This window comes from Aquarana catesbeiana, linkage group LG04, assembly GCF_042186555.1.
Source record: "Aquarana catesbeiana isolate 2022-GZ linkage group LG04, ASM4218655v1, whole genome shotgun sequence".
Classification (NCBI taxonomy): Eukaryota; Metazoa; Chordata; class Amphibia; order Anura; family Ranidae; genus Aquarana; species Aquarana catesbeiana.
In genome coordinates, this window is record NC_133327.1 from 455,354,292 (window position 1) to 455,376,099 (window position 21,808).

Genomic DNA, 21,808 nt, shown 5'->3' on the forward strand with positions numbered 1-21,808 from the left:
AGTAACAGTGCTGGCACCTAGTAAAGGTCAAAGCCACCCAGAAATGATATAGCTTCTACAGGTAGACAGGTACAGGTAGACATTGCTTTCTTTACTCAGCTGCTGTTGGTAGCTTGCTGCATTAAGCAGAAATTCTTCTTGTAGTTTGTAGCTCTGCTGTATTTTACAAATACAAAAAGAAGGCTTTTACAGCTAGATTTACCAGCTATTTGTCCGGATTATGCTACAACATGCTATGCCTCCCTGTGATCAGATTCCTTCAGCCCCAATGATTTATACAGTTATCAGATCAGAATGACCACCTTTGCAGAGTAAAACTAATAGGATAAAATATGCCTTTGCATCCCAATTTGGTAATAAATACCCACAAGTAAAGAAAATTTGAATAAACGCTGGCCAGTGCTGAAAATGGATCCAGTGTTAAAAGGGATAATAGATGAAGTCCTCCTATTCTATACAATTATTATTAATAACCTTTAAGCGATATCAAAACCAGAAAATGAATACACTGCAGCTGCTTTCCCATCCTTAAAGAGGAGCTCCACCCAAAAGGGGAAGTTCTGCTTCAAGGCCCCCCCCCCTCTTCTTCATGAAATGGTACTTTTTTGAGGGGTGGGGGGACTGAGAGAGATGAGTTGTACTGAGGGGGGAGAGCTGTACTGGGGGACCAGAGCTGTACTGAGAGAGATTAGCTGTACTAAGGGGGGAGAACTGCAGTGCCATCTTATCAAGGGTTCGGTTCCAATCTAGGGGGATGCAGTGGTCTATAACTGCACTGTATGCAAGTTACATAGCATTGCTTGGGGGGTGCGGGGGGGCCAGACCAGGAAGGAGTTGTTGTAGTGGTTGCCGTCGAGCCTCCCCTCCATCGGTACAGAGGGGCAGCTGCAATGTGACAGGGGAGAGGTGGGCTGTGGGTGTATTTCCCCCCGCTCACACCCTCCCCTTTCTCCTGTCAGCCAAATAGGAGAAGAGAGAGGTTTCTGGATGGTTCCCCATGACGCCGCCAACCTTCCTGTCCGCTCTTCCCATTCCCATTGGCCACAGCAGAGGGCCAATCAGAAGACACTGGGGAAACATCATGGGAAATGTAGTCCCAGAAGATTGGCAGCCCCAGATGTGTCCACAGACCACAAGCTGCAGACCCCAGCATGTCTGCACTCTGGGGGGAGAGAGAGAGAGCCTGGAACCCGGAATAAGCATAGGAATTGAGTGCTACAGAAGAAGAGAAAAAGAGAGGACTATGCTGAGGAAAGCCAGAGAGAGCCCGCACCACCAGAGAGAGAGCCACGCTGTACCTGCACCACCAGAGAGAGCCACGCTGTACCCGTACCACCAGAGAGAGAGCCTATGCTGTACCTGCACCACCAGAGAGAGCCATGCTGTACCCACACCACCAGAGAGAGCCACGCTGTACCCACACCACCAGAGAGGGAGCCACCATGTACCTGCACCACCAGAGAGGGAGTCATGCTGTACCCGCACCACCAGAGAGGGAGCCATGCTGTGCCCACACCACAAGAGAGCCATGCTGTAACAGCATCACCAGAGAGGGAGCCACACTGTACCCGCACCACAAGAGAGCCATGCTGTAACAGCACCACCAGAGAGAGAGCCATGCTGTACCCGCACCAGAGAGTGAATCACACTGTACCCGCACCACCAGAGAGAGCCACACTGTACCAGCACCACCAGAGAGAGCCACACTGTACCCGCACCACCAGAGAGGGAGCCACGCTGTACCCGCACCACCAGAGAGGGAGCCACGCTGTACCCGCACCACCAGAGAGAGAGCCATGCTGTACCCGCACCACCAGAGAGAGAGCCACGCTGTACCTGCACCACCAAAGAGAGAGCCTACGCTGTACCTGCACCATAGAGTGAATCACGCTGTACCTGTGCCACCAGAGATAGCCACATTGTACCAACACCACCAGAGAGGGAGCCACGCTGTACCCGCACCACCAGAGAGAACCACGCTGTACCCGCACCACCAGAGAGAGAGATACGCTGTACCCACACCACCAGAGAGAGAGCCTACGCTGTACCCGCACCACCAGAGAGGGAGCCACACTGTACCCGCACCACCAGAGAGTGAGAGCCACGCTGTACCCGCACCACCAGAGAGAGAGAGCCACACTTTACCTGCACCACCAGAGAGAGAGCCACACTGTACCCGCACCACCAGAGAGCCACGCTGTACCCGCACCACCGGAGAGAGAGCCTACACTGTACCCGCACCACCAGAGAGAGAGCCACGCTGTACCCACACCACCAGAGAGAGCCACGCTGTACCCGCACCACCAGACAGGGAGCCACGCTGTATCTGCACCACCAGAGAGGGAGCCACGCTGTATCTGCACCACCAGAGAGAGAGCCATGCTGTACCCGCACCACCATAGAGGGAGCCACGCTGTACCCACACCACCAGAGAGGGAGCCATGCTGTACCCGCACCACCAGAGAGAGCCATACTGTACCAGCACCACCAGAGAGAGCCACACTGTACCTGCACCACCAGCGAGGGAGCCACGCTGTACCTGCACCACCAGAGAGGGAGCCACGCTGTATCTGCACCACCAGAGAGAGAGCCACGCTGTACCCGCACCACCAGAGAGGGAGCCACGCTGTACCCGCACCACCAGAGAGGGAGCCATGCTTTACCCGCACCACCAGAGAGAGCCATACTGTACCAGCACCACCAGAGAGAGCCACACTGTACCCGCACCACCAGAGAGGGAGCCACGCTGTACCCGCACCACCAGAGAAAGAATCACACTGTACCCGCAGCACCAGAGAGAGCCACACTGTACCAGCACCACCAGAGTGAACCACACTGTACTCGCACCACCAGAGAGGGAGCTACGCTGTACCTGCACCACCAGAGAGGGAGCCACGCTGTACCCGCACCACCAGAGAGAGAGCCACGCTGTACCCGCACCACCAGAGAGAGCCACGCTGTACCCGTACCACCAGAGAGAGAGCCTATGCTGTACCTGCACCACCAGAGAGAGCCATGCTGTACCCACACCACCAGAGAGAGCCACGCTGTACCCACACCACCAGAGAGGGAGCCACCATGTACCTGCACCACCAGAGAGGGAGTCATGCTGTACCCGCACCACCAGAGAGGGAGCCATGCTGTGCCCACACCACAAGAGAGCCATGCTGTAACAGCATCACCAGAGAGGGAGCCACGCTGTACCCGCACCACAAGAGAGCCATGCTGTAACAGCACCACCAGAGAGAGAGCCATGCTGTACCCACACCAGAGAGTGAATCACACTGTACCCGCACCACCAGAGAGAGCCACACTGTACCAGCACCACCAGAGAGAGCCACACTGTACCCGCACCACCAGAGAGGGAGCCACGCTGTACCCGCACCACCAGAGAGGGAGCCACGCTGTACCCGCACCACCAGAGAGAGAGCCATGCTGTACCCGCACCACCAGAGAGCCACGCTGTACCTGCACCACCAAAGAGAGAGCCTACGCTGTACCCGCACCATAGAGTGAATCACGCTGTACCTGTGCCACCAGAAATAGCCACACTGTACCAACACCACCAGAGAGGGAGCCACGCTGTACCCGCACCACCAGAGAGAGCCACGCTGTACCCGCACCACCAGAGAGAGAGATACGCTGTACCCACACCACCAGAGAGAGAGCCTACGCTGTACCCGCACCACCAGAGAGGGAGCCACACTGTACCCGCACCACCAGAGAGAGAGAGCCACGCTGTACCCGCACCACCAGAGAGAGAGCCACACTTTACCTGCACCACCAGAGAGAGAGCCACACTGTACCCGCACCACCAGAGAGCCACGCTGTACCCGCACCACCGGAGAGAGAGCCTACACTGTACCCGCACCACCAGAGAGAGAGCCACGCTGTACCCACACCACCAGAGAGAGCCACGCTGTATCCACACCACCAGAGAGGGAGCCACGCTGTATCTGCACCACCAGAGAGGGAGCCACGCTGTATCTGCACCACCAGAGAGAGAGAGCCACGCTGTACCCGCACCACCATAGAGGGAGCCACGCTGTACCCACACCACCAGAGAGGGAGCCATGCTGTACCCGCACCACCAGAGAGAGCCATACTGTACCAGCACCACCAGAGAGAGCCACACTGTACCTGCACCACCAGCGAGGGAGCCACGCTGTACCTGCACCACCAGAGAGGGAGCCACGCTGTATCTGCACCACCAGAGAGAGAGCCACGCTGTACCAGCACCACCAGAGAGGGAGCCACGCTGTACCCGCACCACCAGAGAGGGAGCCATGCTATACCCGCACCACCAGAGAGAGCCATACTGTACCAGCACCACCAGAGAGAGCCACACTGTACCCGCACCACCAGAGAGGGAGCCACGCTGTACCCGCACCACCAGAGAGAGAATCACGCTGTACCCGCAGCACCAGAGAGAGCCACACTGTACCAGCACCACCAGAGTGAACCACACTGTACTCGCACCACCAGAGAGGGAGCTACGCTGTACCTGCACCACCAGAGAGGGAGCCACGCTGTACCCGCACCACCAAAGAGGGAGAAAAGTGGAGCCACTGCCAGGGTACAGACGTACTACACTACTGACCAGAGAGAGCCTGGCAACTCAGAGTAAGCAAGCGTCCAGCCGGAAAGATCACTGCTGCGGTTTCGCTGGGTCTGGTAAGAGGGCCTGATGGCCAATATCCATTATTGTTCCTAGGGACTGAGCTATTAGAAAGTGCCTAACCTGCTATCCTCTAGGCCTTATTGACCTCCGGCCCCAAAATAGGGGAGCGGGGGGTGACACCATTTTTACCGCACCAGGAGACACCAACCCTAGTGACGCCACTGCTTTAGTCTTAGCGGGTAGCAGAAGCACTTTATGCTTGTCATCTCCCAGCTGTTACCTCTGATTATTACCGCATGCCTGTCTCAGCGGCTCCACTCGCCCCCAAGCTGGGAGTCCGTGCACATTGCTGCTGACTGTGGAAATATCTCACTCACACAATTTGAGTAAGATATCAAGAGAAAGGAATTCCCTACCTACTGTCACCATCCACAGCCCTACTTACTGCCACCATCCACAGCCCTACTTACTGACACCATCCACAGCCCTACCTACTGTCACCATCCACAGCCCTACCTACTGACACCATCCACAGCCCTACCTACGGACACCGTCCACAGCCCTACCTACTGACACCATCCACAGCCCTACTTACTGACATCATCCACAGCCCTACTTACTGACACCATCCACAGCCCTACTTAGTAACACCATCCACAGCCCTACTTACTGACACCATCTATAGCCCTACCTACCGTCACCACCCACAGCCCTACCTACTGTCACCATCCACAGCCCTACCTACTGACACCATCCACAGCCCTCCTTACTGATACCATCCACAGCCCTACTTACTGACACCATCCACAGTCCTAGTAACTGTCACTATCAACAGCCCTACTAACTGTCACCATCCACAGCCCTACTTACTGACACCATCCACAGCCCTACCTACCGTCACCATCCACAGCCCTACCTACTGTCACCATCCACAGCCCTACCTACTGACACCATCCACAGCCTTACTAACTGTCACTATCCACAGCCCTACTAACTTTCACCATCCACAGCCCTACTTACTGACACTATTCCCTCCCCTACTTACTGACACCATCCACAGCCCTACTAACTGTTACTATCTACAGCCCTACTAACTGTCACCATCTACAGCCCTACTTACTTTCACCATCCACAGTCCTACCTACTGTCACCATCCACAGCCCTACCTACTGACACCATCCACAGCCCTCCTTACTGACACCACCCACAGCCCTAGTAACTGTCACTATCAACAGCCCTACTAACTGTCACCATCCACAGCCCTACTTACTGACACCATCCACAGCCCTACCTACCGTCACCATCCACAGCCCTACCTACTGTCACCATCCACAGCCCTACCTACTGACACCATCCACAGCCTTACTAACTGTCACTATCCACAGCCCTACTAACTTTCACCATCCACAGCCCTACTTACTGACACTATTCCCTGCCCTACTTACTGACACCATCCACAGCCCTACTAACTGTCACTATCCACAGCCCTACTAACTGTCACCATCCACAGCCCTACTTACTTTCACCATCCACAGCCCTACCTACTGTCACCATCCACAGCCCTACCTACTGACACCATCGACAGCCCTACTAACTGACACCATCCACAGCCCTACTTATTGACACCATCCACAGCCCTACTTACTGACACCATCCACAGCCCTACTTACTGACACCATCCACAGCCCTACTTATTGACACCACCCACAGCCCTACCAACTGTCACTATCCACAGCCCTACTAATTGTCACCATCCACAGCTCTACATACTGACACCATCCACAGCCCTACCTACCGTCACCATCCACAGCCCTACCTACTGTCACCATACACAGCCCTACCTACTGACACCATCCACAGCCCTACTAACTGTCACTATCCACAGCCCTACTAACTTTCACCATCCACAGCCCTACTTATTGACACCATTCCCTGCCCTACTTACTGACACCATCCACAGACTTACTAACTGTCACCATCCACAGCCTTACTAACTGTCACCATCCACAGCCTTACTAACTGTCACCATCCACAGCCCTACTAACTGTCACCATCCACAGCCTTACTAACTGTCACCATCCACAGTCTTACTAACGTCACCATCCACAGCCCTACTAACTGTCACTATCCACATCCTTACTAACTGTCACCATCCACAGCCTTACTAACTGACACCACCCACAGCCCTACTAACTGACACCATCCATAGTCCTACTAACTGTCACCATACTCTGTCCTACTAACAGACACCATCCACTGCTCTACTGAATGACACTGTCCACTGCCCTACTGACACCGTCCACTGCTCTCTTGACCCCTATAATCTGTCCTACAAACTGCTGACTCCTATATTCTGCACTACCTACTACTGGCCTCTTTACACTGCCCTACCTTTACTGACCTCTACACACCACCCTACCTATTACTGACCTTTACACACCGCCCTACCTATTTCTGACCTCTACACACCGCCCTACCTATTACTGACCTCTACACATCGCCCTGCCTATTACTGACCTCTACACACCACCCTACCTGTTACTGACCTCTACACACCACCCTACCTATTACTGACCTCTACACATCACCCTACCTATTACTGACCTCTACACACCACCCTACCTATTACTGACCTCTACACACCACCCTACCTATTACTGACCTCTACACACCACCCTACCTATTACTGACGTCTACACACCATCCTACCTATTACCGACCTCTACACCCCACCCTACCTATTACTGACCTCTACACACCACCCTACCTATTACTGATCTTTACACACCTCCCTACCTATTACTGACCTCTACACACCACCCTACCTATTACTGACCTCTACACACCGCCCTACCTATTACTGAACTCTACACGATGCCCTACTTGTTACTGACCTCTACACGACGCCTTACCTGTTACTGACCTCTACATACCACCCTACCTATTACTGACCTTTACACACCGCCCTACCTATTACTGACCTCTACACACCACCCTACCTATTACTGACCTTTACACACACTACCTATGACTGACCTCTACACACCACCTTACCTATGACTGACCTCTACACACCGCCCTACCTATGACTGACCTTTACACACTGCCCTGCAATTAGGCCTGAAACTAGTTGCTCACTGAAGTCAACTTTTAAGGTAAGCTAAGTTAATATTTTTACAATGACATTAGTTTTATTATAATTTTCAAGTAGATCTCCACCTCTCAAAGGTTTCCTACCCCTGCTCTAAATGCTGCATTACCCCCCCCCCCCCCCCCGCTGTGGGGAACTTGCAGCTCAGACCATTTTTATTTAAATGGGTTGCGTTTGGTGAGCAGTAGTGCAGGCTTTTGGGGGCCCCAGTGCATTACTTTGCCCAGGGGCCCATGATGCTATTAAGATGGCCCTGGAGAACTGTACTGGGGGGAAAGGGAGAGCTGTGCTGAGGGGCCAAAGCTATACTAAGGAAGGAGGGGAAGAGCTGTACTAAGGGAAAGTCAGAGAGCTGTATTGATTGGGCAGAGCTATACTGATGGGAGAGAGCCTTACAGGAGGGAAAAGCTGTGCTAAGGGGCCAAAGTTGTACTGGGGGAGAGCTGCAGTGGGGGGGGGGGGGGGGGCAAAGCTGTATATGGGGAAGGGGGGAGCTGTACTAAGAGGGGGAAAAAAACACAGAACACCTGGAGCACTGCGAGTCTAGGGGCCAAGTAAAGTGCTCTGATGAGGAGTAATCAGATAAGTGGATCAGACCCAGTGCAGCCAGCACAGCATGGAAAGAGATGCGACAGTCAAAGAAAAAAAAAACACAAAATGCAGCGCTCTGAAAGAATGATCAAATAATTTCCAACATAGTACTGTATGCATAAACAGTGTTATTTATTCCATAAAGTAAAAAAATGGTTGAACAGTCAAAGTTTAAAATAAATGGTAGAGAACCTTACCAGTGACCTCAGAGTGGATAAGAGGGAAACAATCATCCGGGAAGCTTGCCTGGAGATGGTTTGAACATCAATCACCATCCAAGGAAATGGAGGGGAGAAAATTCAGTTTCCAGTGGGGGGAGCTTACTGGCTGCTGGCAAAGCCTGCCAGCTCCAGGTGGATGCCAAAGGCAACCTATGTGATGTAAACAAGCCCCAGAGGGAACAACCAAGCTGAGCAGGGTCAATATTCTCAGCGCGCCTATGCCCCTTCTGTGACGCTATTGCTGTGCCGGAGACGAAGGGGAAAGGTGTCCTGAAGTCAGTTGTGTAAGCGTTCATTGTTCTGTCGCCATGACTTACATGTTTTGCGCGCATGCGCTTTGTACTAAGAGGGGGTGCTGTACCAAAGCTGTGTTGAGGGGGCAGAACTGTACTGGGGGAAACTGCACTAAGCTGTATTGGGGTGGGGGAATCTATACTGGAAGGGGAAAACTGTAGTGGGGGTGGGCTGTACTGAGGGGGCAGAGCTGTATGGGGGGGGGGGGATTGAGGGGCCAGAGCTGGGGAGGAGAACTGTACTGAGAGGAGAGATCTGAACTGAGGGCGGAAAACTGTATTGTGGGGGGTGGGGGAATCTATACTGGAAGGGGAAAACTGTAGTGGGGGTGGGCTGTACTGAGGGGGCAGAGCTGTATGGGGGGGGGGGGATTGAGGGGCCAGAGCTGGGGAGGAGAACTGTACTGAGAGGAGAGATCTGAACTGAGGGCGGAAAACTGTATTGTGTACAAAGTATAGAAACCGATGGCAACCACCCCAATTTATAACTAGCCTTTGCAGTAAGGTGCACATGGAAGGGCAATACACAACACAGACAAAAATTTTCTCAGCACACTTACCAGCTAGCCTTCAAAAAACAAAAAAAATTGACTCTGTATAACAATTCACGTTAAAACAGAGGTATTAGTTGCACACATTTGCAAATATATATGGAAGCCGCAGTGCCTACGTCAAGAAGGAGGGGGCTCTCTCCAGGCAAACCTGTCATTAATTTTTCTACTGCTATATAAGATTCAACTCTCAAAAATATAGTTAGGACCGCAGTACTCTGAGGAGCCTAGACATAGGCCCAGCAGCTTCCACATATATTTGCAGTGGTCTTAATGCAGAAGGTTATTCTTTTAAAAAAACCTTCGGCATGCAGCTCCCGCTGCCCCCCCAAATATTCACTTGGGCCCAATCTCGATCAAGCGATGTGCATGAGAGCAGAGGCTCCCTTGGTGCTCTCTATTCTCATTGGTTCAGATACAGCAGCAGGAGCCATTTTCACAGCCAGTAACAATGTAGCGGGGGGCAGGGCTTGAGCCATACTCTATGTGTCTTATGGACACAGAGCAGGGTTTGGGAGCAAACATTCACAAGTGCCCCCAGAGCACTTGTTATGGAGGGGAAGATTGCTGGCAGGGGAGCTGAGAAGAGGAGGATTGGGGCCACTCCATGCAAAACCATTGCAAAGAGCAGGTAAGTATGATGTGTTTGTTATTTTAACAAAAAAAAAAAAAATTACAATCACTTTAGGAGTGGACTCAAAAAGTTATGTGGAGGTCATAGCAAATGCTAATCTAGTTTAAGAATAGTAAAATAGGCTGAATTTCTGTGGAGGGTGGAAACAGTAGCAAAAAGCAAAAAATGGATTTAGTTTAGCCATAGTAACCTTGATATTTGGTAATGTATACATGCATTTTTTGTATTTTTAGATGTGTAAAAATGCAATTTATGTAACTTATGTAACTTATGCATCTATTGGAAATTAACCTATATGATGTTACAGATGGCCTTGTGTGTCAATTTATATATTTTGTGCAACGTGATATAAATAAGTAGGTATGCTAGGGATGTTTTCCTAGTAGTAGTTGTAAATATATGTGATATGAGGTGCAGAATCAGACACTCTTCATTATTGTCTAAACAAATATTGTCTAAATACAGGAGTCATGTTTATTCTTACAAAAAGTGTAGCTGCTGACTTTTAATAAACAGACACTCACCTGTCCCCCGGTCCAGCGATGCGGCCACCCAGAGTTTAGATCAGCTTCTCCCAACCCTTGAAAAAGCCTTGAAATAACGTTCAGGTATCGATGAACACTTGCTAATAAATAATTTTCAATAATAATTATAAAATTATGAATGGCATAATAATCATGATAATAATACATGCCATAAAATAAATGTAAACAGCCAGGGCCGTCTTTAATATTGACTGGACCCTGGGCAAACATTTTCTTGGGCCCCCATTTCAATGCAATTTCGCTCTCCACATGCTCTGAGACATACAATAAATAGCAGCTAGACTCAAAATCAGTTTACTGAATCAGATCAGGCAGCGATTGAGATTGGTTGCCAGAGATTACAGTGTATCATTACCGCTCACTGTCTGGCTGCTAGAGGTTACAGCACACATTATGGCTTACTGTTTAATTTCTTACAGCACATGGCTTCTGCTTGTTGATTGGTTGCTAGAGATTACTGTACATCAATACTGCTCACTGATTAATTGCTAGAGGTTACTGGACATCTATACCACTCACTAATTGGTTGTTAGAGGTTACTGCACATTATTACTGCTCACTGATTGGTTCCTAGAGGTTACTGCATATCCTTACCGCTCAATAATTGGTTGGAAGAGGTTAGTGCACAGCATGGACTGGGGGGGTGAGAGGACCCATCAATAGACAGAAAACTCCTAGGAATCCTAAGACTCCTGGGATCAGTGGCAATGCTGGGGGAGGGGGGTGTGTGATCAGTGGCAGTGGTGGGGGGTGGGGTTAGTTAGGAGGCAGTACACTGTGGCAGATTCTGAATCGTGTAGAGCAAAGCTGGAAATCTTTGGAAAATATATAATGGGGGATTCTACCAATGTAATGGAGAATTTACAATGACCATCAATGCCGCAGTCCAGGACTATTTACATTTTAATGCTGACACTATTTACATATTAATGCATGTTATTTACATGTAAACACAGGGTCTGCAGGTGAGTCATCTGTACATGGCAAAAGGGCAGAGCTGGGCAGCAGCAACAGAACTTTACACTAAGGGAATTTAAACTGGGATAGTTGGCAAGTATGAGGCAGCTGCTTTGGGTCCCACAACAATGATGGGGCCCAGGGCAGCTGCCCCTTTTGCCCTGCCTTAAAAATGATCCTGTAGACAGCAAAAATTGGACTTCTCCCTCACATTGTGGTAAGTGAAGTTTCCTATTTATTTAATTAGTGGTCAGTGTAAAAAGACCTCCTTATATTTGTGGCCAATGGGCGCGTTTACAATGCTGCTCAGTGGGAAGAATTATCCTTACACAGGGCTTTTTTTTTCTCAGAGAATAGGCGCAAGAACTCACCCTTCCTGGCCAACTCCCTGCCTCCTTAGAGGAAAGAAGTACAGTGGTGCCAAATAATGGTGCCAAATAATGGTAATAAGGTAAACCTTAGAACTGCGTATTATACAAGGCGCATGGTTCAGGAATTTTTAACACAAAATATACAGGACTCAGAAGTGCATGACACAAAGGGCTCAGGAGTGTGTATTGTGCAGTGGTGAGAAATGTGCATCACACAAGGTAAAAAAACAAGGGAAGTGCAAAGCGTCCCTTGTGCTCAGGAATATGCAACATATAGCCTTGTGTACAGAGTGCAAGGGTCAGGAATACGTAACATAGAGCCCAGCACACACAGTACAGCAGTAAAGTGTATGTAATATGCAGTCCAACATACAGAATGAAGGGATAAGAAGTATGTAACGAAAAACTCATTGTACAGAGTACAACATTCAGGAGTACCATCCAGAGGCCTTTAATATGTAACATACAACTGCAAAAGATATGTAACATACAGCAGGGCATAAAGAGTATAGCGGTTCTGAGTATGTAATGTACAAGGTATGTTACAAAATTCTCACCCTGCATGCTGTGCCATACATTACATACTCTTGGTCACTGAACTCTGTCCCTCAGCAAATTTTCCTGGCCTTCCCTAAGCAAAAAGCCCCCTACCCTCAAGTATCTCACCACACCCCAAAGTAACCATCAAATGCTCACCTCTGCACATCTCTTTTCTAACCTCTGGGTCCCCTATAAACAGCTCACCTCTGCAATCCTCATCCACACCTCACCTCTGCACCCCCATCCACATTTTCTCTACCCCCTTCCACATTTCACTTCTGCACCCCCACCTAAAGCTTACCCTAATTCACAGCTTTCACCTCTGCCACCCCCACTTTCACCTCTGCATCCCCAGCTTCCCCCACAGCTTCACCTCTCCTCAACCTGCCCCCCCTCCACAGCTCTCATTTTGCTCAACCTCCCACATTCCCCCACAGCTCTCACCTCTGCACCACCTGCTCCCCCAACAGCTCTCATTTTGTATAACCTGCCAGCCCCTCCCCCTCCACTGTTCTCACTTTGCATAACCTGCCTTCTGCCTTCTACAACTCTCACCTCTTCACAAATCATCCCCCCTCCCAGTTCTCCTCTCTGCACAAACTCTTCCCCCCAGCTCTCCTTTCTGCACAAACTCACAACTTTCTCCCAGTTCTCCTCTCTGCAAATCCCCTCCCTCCAGCCCTCCTTTCTGCTAACCCCCCCCCCCCCCCCATTACCTCTCTGTACAAATGTCCTCCCCCCTCACTTTCCCAGTTCTCTCTTTGCACAAATCCCCCTAACTCTCCTCTCTGCTAAATCACCCCCACCCCCTGCTCTCCTAGAACATCCCCCCTCACTTTCCCAGTTCTCCTCTCTTCACTAATCCCACCCCCAGCTTCTCCTCTCTGCACAAATCCCCCCCCACCCTAGCTTTCCCCTCTGCCAAAATCCCCCCCCCAGGCTACCCCACTCTGCACATATCTCTCCACTTTCCCAGCTCTCCTCTCTGTACAATTCCCCCCCCCCCCCACCCAGCCTCCTCTCTGCACATATCCATATACCCCCCCCCCCCCTCAAACACACACTTTCTTGTTTCTCCTCTCTGCACAAATTCACTCTCCCCAAAGCTCTCCCCTCCTCCCCTTTTTTATTCACAGCTCCCTCACCTCTTTAGGTTGTTAAGGACACCAGCAGGTGCTGGTTCTGCTATTCACAGGTTGTTAAGTAGCCAGCCCCAAACCCTAAAGCTGATCTTACACTGATATTTTCTTTTTGTTAAGCTATACAGCGCCCCCACTGTGGCTATTTTAATTGTGATAGCCAGCCCCATGGGCTGTCAAAATACATGAACTGCAGCTGCATCTGATTGGTTGCGGCCACTGTTCTGCCAAAAAATTTCCAGCAAGGATTCTTACACCAAACAATCAACTTCTGAGTAATGAAGCAGGGCCGGCAAGGCCACCTACTAAGAGAATTTGGGTTTGTAACCGAGGAACTGACGGTGTCCGAGGTACTGTGAAAATACATGAATTGCAGCTGCATCTGATTGGATGCAACCACTGTGTGGCAAATAATTTTCCAGCAGGCCCTTTTGACAAGTCAATCGAATGTAACAACAAATAGAGTGGGGCCAGCAGTGAATTTCGTCCAGTTCCTCAGGATCTGGTTGAACGTCGCACAGTGTATGGCCAGCGTACTTCTCCAGTTTCCTCCCACACTCCAAAGACATTGTGGTAGGTTAATTAGCTCCTGTCTAAACTGGCCCTAGTATATGTATGTATGCATGTGAGATATAAACCTTAGATTGTTAGCTTTTAGAGGGCAGGGATTGACTTGAATGTACAAAATATGTAAAATTGTGGGCTCTATTTAAATACCTGTAATAACTAACTAAAACAAAATAAAGCCACTTCCATTTAGCACGATGAAGGGATATCCTTTGTTATGAATGCCTGTAACATGAGTTGTTATTTATAGGAATCAAATGTTAACAGGGCTTATGCAGAATGTACTGCCATTAGTATATTACCTTTAAAATGGAAGTATCTCATGAGCATTCCAATATGCATTATGTAACCAGCATCTGTCCTTATCACCAAAAAATTCAATACAATGTATCTCAGCTACTTATTCAGCTGTGTATGTATTTTTAAAAAATACAAACAATGAGTGTAAACTAAAAAATGATAACAGCCGAAAGCCATGTTCAGGTTATTTTTAAAAAAATTACATTTGTATAAAAGCTCTAAAATAGTTAAATGAATGTCATCCTATAAGCACATTAGAATTGTGAAAAACTGCTTACACTCTCATTTTGCAATTCCAGCATAAATATTATTTATCAGTGACACAAGTCAGGAAAAAAAAACACCTTTCACCAAGTGTTAACAATTGTCGTATTTGTAACAAAGCTATACCCTGAAAAACTACACCATATTTGCTTCATCTATCAATAGATGTGCCACCACTCACAACTGGTGTTTGACAAGCCAAACCAAATCAACAACACAAGTACAGTCAAATATATCTTTTTGGCTTTGTACATAACATAATGTTTTGAGAAAAAAAAAAAACAAGATAAACCTTATATATAAAAATAAGAGTATCTGACATAATAAAGTCAGCGAGTCATTCGATTCAATGATAGACTGCACAATTCTGATTCCACTTAGGACTTTGAAACTGGTAAAATCAGTGGGAATTCCCTGTAAGGCCCCCAATCCCACCCACCCATTTCTTACGACGTAATAAGAAAAACCATGTACCAGCAACACAACAGTTTGAAGGCACAACATTCAGCACAAATGAACCTGTGCTCATTTTCAAGGTGATCTTGCCCACAGCCAACAATGCCAACCCTATTAGCCAACAGACACTATGGCATCCCTCTTACCTTGATCTGTTCTCTCAAGGCTTGTTGGGGACACAGCTTGGGGAATGTTAGACTCACTATCACTTGTTTTCCGTTTCTTCGACATCTGCAGGGTGTAGATGTGATATTGTCTTGGTGGTGCTCAGGGGATGATGAACTGATTGAGTAGTGAGAGATAAAAAAGAAAATGCTTTGCTATGGGGAGAAAGAGACTTTGGAGTGGCTAGAGAGCAAGTAGGAGGCAGGGACTAAGAGGAGAAATTCTACAAATCACAATTCCATCAATGCAATTCTCAGTTCTCTTTTATTCTGTTTTTTTCTCTCCAGCTACCAGCAGGTTGCAAGAAGGCGGGGGGGGGGGGGGGGACATAGGAAGGCATGGAAGGGAAACCACAGAGATTTTACATGCCGTCACTGAAAGGTGGAGTACAGGTGAGGTTAAAGCTAAAGATCATGTTAATCAAATTCCTCCGCTTTTCCGATGAAATTCCTGGAAATGGGTCATGTGCCTTGCTCACAGTAATGCATTTCAAGGTTCTCTCTGCTTAATGAACCCAATGTAGGACAGAAAGGTGATTGAGTCCCAATTCCTCTTCCAAAGTCCCCCATGCCAAAGTTCAGAGCAGTTCTGTGACGTGCACATGACATGGGAGTACATTGTGATGGTCTTCCTGGATGTGGCAACATGTGCAACCTCTGTGCTTCAAGCTGGATCTATCATGTTGTCATTGGTTCTCCTTCCATCCAAAGAAAACACTCTGTGGGAAAAAAATCTATCAACTAAGTTTTGATTTTGCATGTTGGTAAGTTTACCCTATCATTTCTAAATTTAATTTTATCAGGCTCTAATTATCTATTTATTAGAGGTATTTATATAGCACTGGCAATTTACACAGTGCTTTACATACTGTACATTTATATCAGTACCTACCCTCAAGGAGTTTACAATCTACAGTTTTAATCTAATGGTGGACATACACAGAACAATTCTATATACAATTGTATTGTCGACCGATTTAAGCTCATCTCACACATTACAATCTGACTGTACAATATCCTTTAGATCTAGCAATAACTATGTAGTTCAAGACCCTGCCTGATTGCATACAAATTGACTGAAAAGTGTAGGTAGGTCCTCATATTACATCGTTTTGATAAATCTGAAGATGAGTGTACAGATTGTATGGCCAAATTGGAACCTGTATAATAAGCTTTACAATCTGGGGGAAAGATATGGTCATAAGTTTGAAAAAAAAAAATCCTGTGCAGTGTGACTGACTAACAATCGCATTGATCTATCTGCTTTCCTACAAATGGATTTTCCATCCAGATTGATCAGAATAATTTTGATGCTATCCATCGGTTTTTCTCAAAATTGAATGTTGACATGGCATATGTCTTTTTGAAAATTCACAGAGTCAATCATCTGTTTCTGTGATTATTTATTCAATTTGATTGTTGCCTGTATTGTTAAGTGACAGGGATTACTTTAAACATATTGTCTGGCATGATCATGCATTGCAATATATGGGAATCATATATCATTATTTTTAGACAAACATTTGCTAGAGGTATGTAAGGGTATATATAGTAGTGTTCAAAAGGGCAATTAGAATTTAAATCTGATTTGTGTGTGTATATATATTGATTAGGTGGATTAACTTCGACACTATAACATGCATACATACATTCCATAGCCAATTTGGGCTGGAGGCAATTAACCTACCAGCATGTCTTTGAAGTGGAAACCTACACAAGCCCAGGGAGAACATACAAACTCCATGCAGCTAGTGTCCTAACTGGTATTCAAACCTGGGACCCCAGTGCTGCAAAACAGAAGTGCTAACCACTAAGCCACTGTACTGCTCCCATCATCAGCAATGCTTAGCAGACAGACTTTTCAAACAGCATGGATGCAAGCACATGGAGCTACTTGTTTAAAAAGCTTCCCCCTCCTCCATCCAAACACACAATAAGCCAGAGTTACCTGCAGAAGTGATGGAGCTCCCCTTGTCCTCATCCGTGAAATGAATGAGCTTGGATGACAGCTGAGATCCTAAAAGTATGCCTGTGTATCACCATTCATGCATACAGAAGTACTGGATATCTACTCATCAGGCAGAAGAATGAGAAGAGCCAAAGATAGTCTTGTGATTGCTGTCCCTTGAAAAGGACTGACATCCCTGGGGAAGTTAGAGTTCTTCTTGTAGAACAAGCTGAGGGCATGTCTCCTATCCAACATGAGTCAATGACGTCAGCAGCTCCATTGCTACGACTGCGATTCATTGAAATGTTAATAGAGCTCAGACGTCAGCAGCCTGGACCATCATCAGCATGTCAAGTGCTAGCCAGCACTTAGAGATCTGGAGCTGATCAGGGCCAAACAAAAACACACAAGTGTTAGATGATGTAAGCACACTTATAGCAATCCAAAATAATATATTGTATAACCATATAAGAGTTGGATTACAAAGGCACTCTGTATAGTTAACACATTGCATAGGTTCATACAGTATATTTATAGAACAAACTGAACTCATTTTCCCCTTTTTTTTCTATAGATATGGGAGATCTGGCTCTCCAGATGTTTGGTGGATTAAATGGTAAGAGGTCATTGCTGCAGACACTGATGATGACATTTTGTACATTATTGTGGGATTTTAGAAGCAGAAGTTGAATGAATGGGAGGTGTGATGGGTGCTTTTGTGATGCTGTGCCTGCCTCCTCTGTGTGCAGCTTGTGCTAACGTCAGCGATGTCTGCGTCAATGCTGCCTCCAGTGACATAAATAGACCCCCTCTCCCTCTCCTCTTTCTCATTGAGAACTTAATGGATTTTTTTTTATTATGATCATCCCCATAAATCAAATGATTTCTCCTGCTTGCTGCCCATGCACTTAGCTGTATCTGGCATTTGACTACCTTTTTACTGATTTGCTGCCATTATAACATTTCTAGTTTTTAAATACATGTGCTATATAAGTGATCTGATTTACTGCAGAACAAACAGAACAATAGTACTTGTACAGACATGATATCAAAAGTTCACGTCCAATACTTCAAAAATAAAGTGACACATGGTAGAAGAGTTAAGTACTATATGCCACCCTATCCAGAATTCATGTAATTGGCTAGACCTTGGTAAAAGTTCAGAATCAAAGCAGACCTTTACTCCCTAGCTCTATTTTAGCTCCCTCCACTGTCTTTCCCTAACAATACCAAATACAATTTTTTTTTTTTTGTTTACTTAAATGGTATACTTACTTGCTCTGTGCAATGGTTCTGCACAGAGCATGTAATAGTAGGGTGATGGGGTAGTCGTCACTTCCTCCATGTTTCCCTCCTCGTTAAGAGCCAAGCAAGGGTCAAATTAGAGGCCTACCCTGGGGTGGGTTCTTCTGGGCTATGTTAGGAACTTTGTATAGGGTCACTGACGTGCACATGGGGTGCCTTTACTTGAGCCACGCTCACGACCCGGTAGATTGCAAACAGGAAAGAACTCTAGTAAATGCTCTTGATATCATGTACACCAACATGATCACTTGAGCATTTTGGTGCCCAAATGCAGGGCCGATCCTAGGGTCACCGGCGCCTGGGTGCAGAAATATTTCTGGCGCCCCCACATGGGCGTGGTCATCTTACCAACTCCTCCCCTTTACAAATGTTTCTATGGCAATGACTCAAACACAGAGATGCTCTCCTAAGAACTCTTTGTTACCCTAGGATCCTCCCATGATCTTTTAACAATAAAAAAAAATACAGGAAGAGCGTACACTAATGAGACCTGGAGGGGAGTCTCTCTGATGCACACAAAGAGGGCTTCTGTTAGAGAGTCTGTTAGAAAGAACCCCCAGACATAGTACAGGAGATGGTCAGAGACTGCAGACATAGTACAGGAGATGATCAGAGACTGGAGACATAGTACAGGAGATGATCAGAGACTGCAGACATAATACAGGAGATGATCAGAGACTGCAGACATAATACAGGAGATGATCAGAGACTGCAGACATAGTACAGGAGATGGTCAGAGACTGCAGACATAATACAAGAGATGGTCAGAGACTGCAGACATGATACAGGAGATGATCAAAGACTGCATATATTGTACAGGAGATGATCAGAGACTGCAGACATAGTACAGGAGATGATCAGAGACTGCAGACATAGTACAGGAGATGATCAGAGACTGCAGACATAATACAAGAGATGATCAGAGACTGCAGACATAGTACAGGAGATGATCAGAGATTGCAGACATAGTACAGGAGATGATCAGAGACTGCAGACATAATACAGGAGATGATCAGAGATTGCAGACATAGTACAGGAGATGGTCAGAGACTGCAGACATACTACAGGAGATGGTCAGAGACTGCAGACATAGTACAGGAGAGGATCAGAGACTGCAGACATAATACAGGAGATGATCAGAGACTGCAGACATAGTACATATTGGCCGATCGGCCCTCTCACCTGACCCAGCGATACAGCAACGGTTCCTCTGATCAGGAGTCAGCTCACTCTGAATTGCCCATGGTGAATCCGCTGTATTCCTGCAATGACTCCATTCCTTTCAATGCCAGCGATGGCGCAAGGCTGTGTGGCTTTCCCTCTGGTGGTGCAGGGCAGCAGGGTTCTCTCTCCGATGGTGTTCTCTCAGCACTGTCCTCTCCCTCTGGAGTCCTGGGTGTACTTCCCTGAAAACTTTCCCAGGCTCCTGTCTCTCTCTCTCTCTTTCCCATTCAGCTGAGCATGCTGTGTGGGCTGCAGTTTCCGTGTTACAGTGGGGCTGCCAGTTCTCGGGACTATATGTCCCACAATCCTCTTCTCTGCTCCTTTTTTCTTTTCCAGACCCCCCAGGACAGACCCCCCTCCATTAGTACAGACCCCCCAGGACAGACCCCCCCTCCATTAGTACAGACCCCCCCCCATTAGTACAGACCCCCCTCCATTAGTAGAGACCCCCATATTAGTACAGACCCCACCATTAGTACAGATCCTGCCTCCATTAGTACAGACCCCATTAGTACAGACCCCCCCTCCATTAGTACAGACCCCACCTCCATTAGTACAGACCCCCTCATTAGTACAGACCCCCCATTAGTACAGACCCCCCAGGACAGACCCCCCTCCATTAGTAGAGACCCCCATATTAGTAAAGACCCCCCCTCCATTAGTACAGACCCCATTAGTACAGACCCCCCCTCCATTAGTACAGACCCATTAGTACAGACCCCCCCTCCATTAGTACAGACCCCCCCTCCATTAGTACAGACCCCATTAGTACAGACCCCCTACCCATTAGTACAGACCCCCCAGGACAGACCCCCTCTCCATTAGTACAGACCCCCTCTCCATTAGTACAGACCCCCCTCCATTAGTACAGACCCCCCAGGACAGACCCCCCAGGACAGACCCCCCTCCATTAGTACAGACCCCCCAGGACAGACCCCCTCTCCATTAGTACAGACCCCCCCAGGACAGACCCCCTCTCCATTAGTACAGACCCCCCAGGACAGACCCCCTCTCCATTAGTAGAGACCCCCATATTAGTACAGACCCCACCATTAGTACAGACCCCCCTCCATTAGTACAGACCCCATTAGTACAGACCCCATTAGTACAGACCCCCTCTCTATTAGTACAGACCCCATTAGTACAGACCCCCTCTCCATTAGTACAGACCCCATTAGTACAGACCCCCCCATTATTAGTACAGCCCCCTCCATTAGTACAGCCCCCCTCCATTAGTACAGCACCCCCTCCATTAGTACAGCCCCCCTGCATTAGTACAGCCCCCCCTCCATTAGTACAGCCCCCCTCCATTAGTACAGCCCCCCTCCATTAGTACAGCGCCCCCTCCATTAGTACAGCCCCCCCTCCATTAGTACAGCCCCCCTCCATTAGTACAGCCCCCCTCTCCATTAGTACAGCCCCCCTCCATTAGTACAGCCCCCCTCCATTAGTACAGCCCCCCTCTCCATTAGTACAGCCCCCCCCCTCCATTAGTACAGCCCCCCTCCATTAGTACAGCGTCCCCTCCATTAGTACAGCCCCCCCTCCATTAGTACAGCCCCCCCTCCATTAGTATAGCCCCCCTCCATTAGTACAGCCCCCCCTCCATTAGTACAGCGTCCCCTCCATTAGTACAGCGTCCCCTCCATTAGTACAGCCCCCCCTCCATTAGTACAGCCCCCCCTCCATTAGTACAGCCCCCCCTCCATTAGTACAGCCCCCCTCCATTAGTACAGCCCCCCTCCATTAGTACAGCGTCCCCTCCATTAGTACAGCCCCCCCCTCCATTAGGGTACATATATACACCCGGGCGGCAGCTGAAGAGGAGAGAACAGTGTGCAGCCAGCCGCGCCGCCTGGGTGAAGAGCAGCAGAGTTTAAAGTAGGCAGGAGTGGGAGACACAGAGCAGAATGTGTCGGGCACATACCGCTCCTCCGCCCCCCCCCCCCGCGTGACATCACTGTGC

The 21,808-nt window shown here is 48.4% G+C and overlaps 1 long non-coding RNA gene across 1 annotated transcript in view; it reads right to left on the reverse strand.

Moving 5' to 3' along the window:
• LOC141140386 (uncharacterized) overlaps positions 1 to 17,722 on the reverse strand; it is a 90,602-nt gene extending 72,880 nt beyond the window's left edge. The window contains exons 1-2 of the long non-coding RNA XR_012243936.1: positions 17,314 to 17,722; positions 15,348 to 16,084 (exon numbers count right to left, since the gene is read on the reverse strand). This is a non-coding gene — a long non-coding RNA (uncharacterized lncRNA). The remainder of the gene's footprint in view (positions 1 to 15,347; positions 16,085 to 17,313) is intronic.
• Between the last annotated feature and the right edge of the window lie 4,086 nt (positions 17,723 to 21,808).